Source organism: Eptesicus fuscus, chromosome 15 (assembly GCF_027574615.1).
Source record: "Eptesicus fuscus isolate TK198812 chromosome 15, DD_ASM_mEF_20220401, whole genome shotgun sequence".
Lineage (NCBI taxonomy): Eukaryota > Metazoa > Chordata > Mammalia > Chiroptera > Vespertilionidae > Eptesicus > Eptesicus fuscus.
Genome location: NC_072487.1, coordinates 1,326,036 through 1,333,463, shown reverse-complemented (window position 1 = coordinate 1,333,463; position 7,428 = coordinate 1,326,036).

Sequence of the window (7,428 nt, the reverse complement as noted above, 5' to 3'; positions counted from 1 at the left end):
TCTTCAAAAATGGAAGGGGTGGTTGTTTTTTCAAATGTCTAATTTTCCACAAAAATTAAAAGCTTACGAAGAAACAGGGAACATGGGCTGTTTAAAGGAAGAACATAAGGTGGGAGAAGCCATCCCTGAAGATGCACAGGCACTGGACTCACTAACAGACTTCAGACAGCCGTTTCCAATGTGAGGGTTGAAGAAACATGGGCCAAGAGCTTAGGAAAACCATAAAATAATGTACGACCCTAAAAGAGGAAATGGAGGAAAAAACCATAGAAAACCACCAGACTGAAATAGCAGGCAGAGACACAAGGGGGAGATGGAGTACAGAGCCATCCGGAGGAAAAGGATAAATGCAGCAAGGTCCTCACATATCAGTAATCACACTGACTCAGTGAACAAAGCAAGGACCAACCATGTGCTGCCTTCAGGAGACACATCTCAACTTCAAAACAAACACAGGCTCAAAGGGGAGCGGGCTGACACTCCGAGCAAACGGCAGCCAGAGGAAAGCAGGGGAGGTCAGACTTCTATCAGCAAAATAGACTTCAACACACACAAATAAATAAGAAGAAAGATGGATATTTTATCATGATAAAGGATACAACCCATTGAGAAAGCTTAAGATTTATTAATATATATGCACCCAACTTAGGAGTGCCGCACTATCCAAAGCCGTTATTATAGACCTAAAGGGAGAAGTAGATATAAATACGGTAACAGTAGGAGACGTCAGCACCTCACTGAAACCAATGGGTAGAATGTCGAGACAGAAGTCATAAGGAAACATGACCTTAAGTGACACATTAGGTCAGGTAGACTTAATAGCTATTTACAGAACTCTCATCCCAAAGCAACAGAATACACATTCTGCTCAAGTGCACATGACACATTCTCAAGAACAGACCACATGTTAGAACACAAAACAAGTCTCAGTAAATGAAAGAAGATTGCAATTATATCAAGCATCTTTTCTGACCACCACATTATGAAACTAGAAATAAACTGCAAGGAGAAAGCTAGAAAAATATTTGGAGATTAAACATGCTACTTAAATATTAGGTCATTGAGGAAATAAAAGAATAAATTTAGACACATAGTGTGAAATGAAAATAAAAATATGACATACCAAAATCTGTGGGGTGTAGCAAAAGCAATACTAAGGAAATATCACATGATCGCACTCATATGTGGAATCTAATGAACAAAATAAACTGGCGAACAAAATAGGCCCAGAGGCATGGAAGCAGGGAACAGACTGACAGCTGTCAGAGGGGAGGGGCAGGGGCTGGACGAGAGGAGGTGAAGGGATTAGCCAAAGGACACATAGGCATGACCCGCAGACACAGACAGCAGTGTGGTGCTGGCCAGAGGGAAGGGGTGGCGAGGGCTGGGTGGGAGTGGGAAAAGAGGGGTGGGAGAAAGGGGACATCTGTAATAGTGTAAACTATAAAAATAAAGTTAAATATTTTAAAATGTTAAATTAAAAAAAATAGAACTACTATATAATCTAGTAATTCCTCTTCTGGGTATTTATCTGAGGACTATGAAAATAGGAATTCAAACATATGCTCACTGCAGCATCATTTTCAATAGTCAAAATATGAAAACAACCTAAGTGTTCACCAACAGATGAATGTGTAAAGAAGATGTGCAATATGTATCCAGTATATGAATATTAGTCACAGAAATGAATGAAATCTTGCCATTTGCAACAACATGGATTGATCTTGAGCGTATCATGCTAAGTGAAATAAGTCTGACGTGAAAGGACAAAATTTGTACGTTTTCACTCGTGTTAGAAACATAAAACAAAAGAAGCAAATGAACCAATAAAGCAAAAACAAACTCATGGATATAGACAATGGATGGCGGTTACCAGAGGGGAGAACAAATGGTGAAGATGGTCAATGGAGGGTGCATAGGAGGGTGAGCACACAACAGAGCGTGCGGATATTGAATTATTATGGCATACACGTGAAATTTATATAGTGTATTAACTAATCATAAAAAGAAAGTGGGCAAAAAAACCGAGTACTTATCACCAAAGAAATTGTAATGGTAGTAAATAGCCATATGGAAAGATTCTCAAAATCATTAGCCAGAAGGCAAACACCAATCAAAACACAGTGAGACCTCACGCCACCCACTGGGATGGCTGTAACTAAAGTCAGAAAGTAACGGATGGTGGCAAGGATGCTCCTAGGTCAGAACCGTCCCACATTCCCGGTGGGAACAGAACATGGTTCAGCCGCTGTTGAAAACAGCCTGCCTTTTCCTCAAAGGTTAACACCGAACGAGCACGTGGCCGGCGATCTCACTCCTGGACCCACCCCAAGGGCTAACGCCGGCTCAGGCAGAGCCTGGTTCACCAGGGCGGCGGGCGGAAACCGGTGCCGGGGGCGGAGTGGGGACCGGGGCAGCAGAGGAGCGCTGGCCCCGGCTCCGGGCACCGGCTCCGGGCCCACAGCGAGTTACCCCTCCGGGCCGTGTCCTCTCCTCTGGCGGGTCGGGCCTGTGCCCTCCCACGGCACTGCGCAGGGGGCGCCCCCAGGACCCCCCACGTCTCTGAAGGGCCCTGGGACGCAGACCCCCGCGCACACAGGCCTGCGGGGCTGCGCTGCTGTCCCGGCAAAGCTGCCCACGGAGGGGCCGCGGGAGGCCGGGCTGACAGTCCCCTGCGGGGCCGGGGCTGCGCCCTCCTGGCTGGGTGGGTGGTGAGGCGGCGCCTGCGCGTGGGTTTCCATCCAGGACGCTGAGCTCGGACGCAGGGCGCCCGCCGGGGCGGAGGGGCAGCTCGGGAGGCAGCCCCGGGCCTGGTCGGCCCCTGACCTGCTGGACTTGTCTCCACCGGGTGACTGTCTCTTCCCTCACAAACCACCAAGTAACCCGGCTCACAATCCCCTTTTCCAGTCTGACATTTTGTTTCCTTTGTTCGTTTGTTTAAATTTTTACCTTAAAAAATGTGGTAAATATACATGGCATAAAATGTAGCATTTAAACCATCTTTAAGGGTACAATTCAGTGACATTAAGTGCATTTACAATGTTGTGAACTATCACCACCATCCACTTCCCAAACTTTTTCATCATCCCATCTTAAAAAATTCTTTATTGTTGAAAGTATTACATGTCTCCTTTTCCCCCATCGACCACTCCCTGACCGTTCCCACCCCCAGCACAGGCCCTCAGCCCCTACTGTCTGTGTCCATGGGTTATGCTTATACGCATGCATACAGTCCTTTGATTGAACTCTTACCCTACCCCCTCCAATCGTCCCCTGCCTTCCCTCTGAAGTTTGACGTCTGTTCCATGCTTCTCTGTCTCTGGATCTATTTTTGTTCATAAGTTTATGTTGTTCATTGTATCCCACATATGAGTGAGATCATGTGGTATTTTTCTTTCTCTGACTGGCTTATTTCACTTAACATAATGCAGTCCAGGTCCATCCATGCTGCTGCAAATGGTAAGAGTTCCTTCTTTTTTACAGCAGCGTAGTATTCCATTGTGTAGATGTACCACAGTTTTCTAATCCACTCATCTGCTGATGGGCATTTAGGCTGTTTCCAAATCTTAGCTATTGTAAATTGTGCTGCTATGAACATACGGATGCATATATCCTTTCTGATTAGTGTTTCTGTTTTATTGGGATATATTCCTAGAATTGGGGTCACTGGGTCAAATGGCAGTTCCATTTGTTCTCCACAGTGGCTGCCCCAGTCTGCATTCCCACCAGCAGTGCACGAGGGTTCCTTTTTCTCCGCATCCTCTCCAGCACTCGTCATTTGTTGATTTGTTTCTGATAGCCATTCGGACAGGTGTGAGATGGTATCTCACTGTTGTTTTGATTTGTGTCTCTTAGATGATTAGTGACTTTGAGCATTTTTTCATGTCTCTTGGCCTTCTGTATGTCCACTTTGGAGTGTCTATTTAGGTCCTTTGCCCATTTTTTGATTGGATTGTTTTTTTTTTTCCTTTTGTCAAGTTGTATGAGTTCTCTGTAAATTTTCAGATATAACATTGGCAAATATGTTCTCCCATGCAGTGGGCTTTCTTGTTTTATTGATGGTTCCTTTAGCTGTGCAGAAGCTTTTTATTTTGATGTAGTCTCATTTGTTTTTCTCCTTAGTTTCCATTGCCCTAGGAGCTGTATCAGTAAAGATATTGCTATGACATATGTTTGATATTTTCCTGCCTATGGATTCTTCTAAGATTTTTATGTTTTCCCGTCTTACATTTAACCCCTTTATCCATTTTGAGTTTATTTTTGTGTATGGTGTAAGTTGGTGGTCTAGTTTCATCTTTTTGCATATATCTGTCCAATTTTCCCAACACCATTTATTGAAGAGACTGTTTTGACTCCATTGAATGTTCATGCCTCCTTTGCCAAATATTAATTGAGCATAGTGGTTTGGGTCAATTTCTGGATTCTCTGTTCTGTTCCACTGGTCTATATGCCTGTTCTTGTGCCAGTACCAGGCAGTTTTGAGAACAGTGGCTTTGTAATACAGCTTGAAATCTGGTATTGTGATCCCTCCAACTTTATTCTTCTTTCTCAGGATTGCTGTGGCTATCCGGGGTCTTTTTCTATTCCATATGAATTTTTGGAGAGTTTGTTCTAGGTCTGAGAAATATGCCGTTGGTATTTTAATGGGGAGTGCTTGAATCTATAGATTGCTTTGGATGGGTAATATGGACATTTTAATGATGTCGATTTTGCCAGTCCATGAACTCGGTATATTCTTCCATTTGTTCATGTCTTCCTCTATCTCTTTTTTCAACATCCTGTAGTTTTCCAAATACAGGTCTTTTACTTCCTTAGTTAAGTATATTCCTAAGTATATTAATTTTATTGTTGCAATGGTAAATGGGATTGTTTTTTTAGTTTCTCTTTCTGTGAGTTCATTATTGGTGTATAAAAAATCCACACATTTCTGGGTGTTAATTTTGTATCCTGCTACATTGCCAAATTCATTTATTAAGTCTAGTAGTTTTTGATGGAGTCTTTGGGGTTTTCTATGTACAATATCATGTCATCTGTGAATAATGACAGTTTTACTTCCTCTCTTCCAATTTGGATGCCTTTTATTTCTTCTTGTTGTCTGATCGCTATGGCTAGCACTTCCAGTACTATGTCGAACAGGAGTGGTGAAAGTGGGCATCCCTGTCTTGATCCTGTTCTTAGGGGAAATGGTTTTAGTTTTTGCCCGTTGAGTATGATGTTGGCTGTAGGTTTGTCATATAAGTCTTTTATGCTGTTGAGGTATGATCCCTCTATTCCCACTTTGCTGAGAGTTTTTATCAAGAAAGGATGTTGGATTTTGTTGTTATATTGGAAATCAGCGAGCTAAACAGAGGATGCCTTAATCAGTAAGCCAAATTTGGAGTCTTTATTATGCCGGCCGTTTCAGAGGAGTCATCCCCAGAGTCTGAGCAAAGCAACATGGAGGAAGCTTTCTCTTTATACCCTCCTGGTTCCTTTGTCTCCTAAATATGGGGCTTCCGGACCTTTTGCAGGCTTTACAAAGAGCCCTATGTACTGGGAGATATTTTGCAGGAAGCTTGTAGCCTTGAGCACAACCCAATTCAGATAACTAAAAGACACCTGGCATGGGAGGAACCAGGGATGGCAGCAGAGGGGGTTGCAAGGCCAGATAATTGAGCTTATTTTCCCTATTATTCGAGCAAGCATGTTTACAGAAGCCAAGAATAGCAGAGTTAATTTACAGAACAAAGGACTATCTATGTTTAGTGGAAAATTTCAAACAGCAGTTTTTACAACATGGAGGTTATGGGAACGAGATGGAGTGCCTATGCTTCATTGTCACATGCTTTTTCTGCATCAATTGATAAGATTATGTGATTTTTGTCTCTCAATTTGTTTATGTGATGTATCACGTTTATTGATTTGTGGATATTGTACCAGCTTTGCATCCCCGGAATAAATCCCACTTTGTCATGGTGTATGATCTTTCTAATGTAATGCTGGATCTGATTTTTTAGAACTTTTTTGGGAGGATTTTAGCATCTATGTTCATCAGGGACATTGGCCTGTAATTCTCTTTCTTTGTAGTGTCTTTATCTAGTCTTGCAATTAGGGTAATGCTGGCTTCATAGAAAGAGCTTGGAAGTGTTCATTCCTCTTGCATTTTTTGGAATAGTCTGAGGAGGATAGGTTTTAGTTCTTTCAATGTTTGGTAAAACTCCCCTGTGAAGCCATCTGGACCAGGGCATATATTTGCTGGACGTTTTTTGATTGCTGCTTCAATTTCCTCTATAGTTATTGGCCTGTTCAGGTTTTTTTATTTGTCCTGAATGAGTTTTGGAAGATTGTATTTTTCTAGGAATATGTCAGTTTCATCTAGGTTGTCCCATTTGTTGGAGTAGAGTTGTTCGTAGTATGTTTTTCCAATCCTTCGTATGTCTTTGGGGTTGATTGTTACTTCACCTCTTTCATTTCTGATTTTATTTATTTGGGTCCTCTCTCTTTGTTTCTTGATGAGCCTGGCTAGAGGTTCATCAATCTTGTTTATCCTTTCAAAGAACCAGCTCTTGGTTTTATTGATCTTTTGTATTTTTTATTTATTTTTTCATCTCTATGTCGTTAATTTCCGCTCTAATCTTCATTATTTCCTTCCTTCTGCTTACTCTGGCCTTTTCTAGTTGCTCTTTTTCTAATTCTTTAAGTTGTAAGGTTAGATAATGTATTACCATTTTTTCTTGTTTTTTTGTGTTAGGCCTGTAGAGCGATGAACTTCCCTCTCAGGACTGCTTTCACTGTGTCCTATAGACTTTGGATTGTTGTGTTTCATTGTCATTTGTTTCCTGGATGCTTTTTGTTTCTTTGATCTCGTTGGTAACCCAATCATTATTAATAGCATGCTATTTAGTGTTTGATTTTTTTCTCATTGTTTTTATTGTAGTTGATTTCTAATTTTATGCCATTGTGATCTGAGAAGATGCTTGATATGATTTCTATCTTCTTGAATTTGAAGAGATTTTACCTATGTCCAATATGTGGTCTATCTTTGAAAAGTACTGTGTGCACTTGAGAAGAATGTATATTCTGTAGCTTTGGGGTGAAATGTTCTGATGTCAATTAAGTCCACTTGATCCAGTGAGTCATTTAGGATTGCTGTTTCTTTGCTGATTTTTTTGTCTAGAGGATTTATCCAGTGATGTCAATGGTGTATTAAAGTTCCCTACTATGATTGTATTGCTGTTGATCCCTCCCTTGATATCTTCCACAAGCTGTTTTTTTGTTTTGTTTTGTTTTATGTATTTGGGTGCTCCTGTATTGGGTGCATGTATGTTTACCAGAGTTATATCCTCTTGTTGGATTGCTCCCTTTAGTATTATGAAGTGGCCTCCTTATCTCTTGTTATGGCCTTCACTTTGAGGTCTATTTAGTCAGATATAAGTATTGCTAACCCAA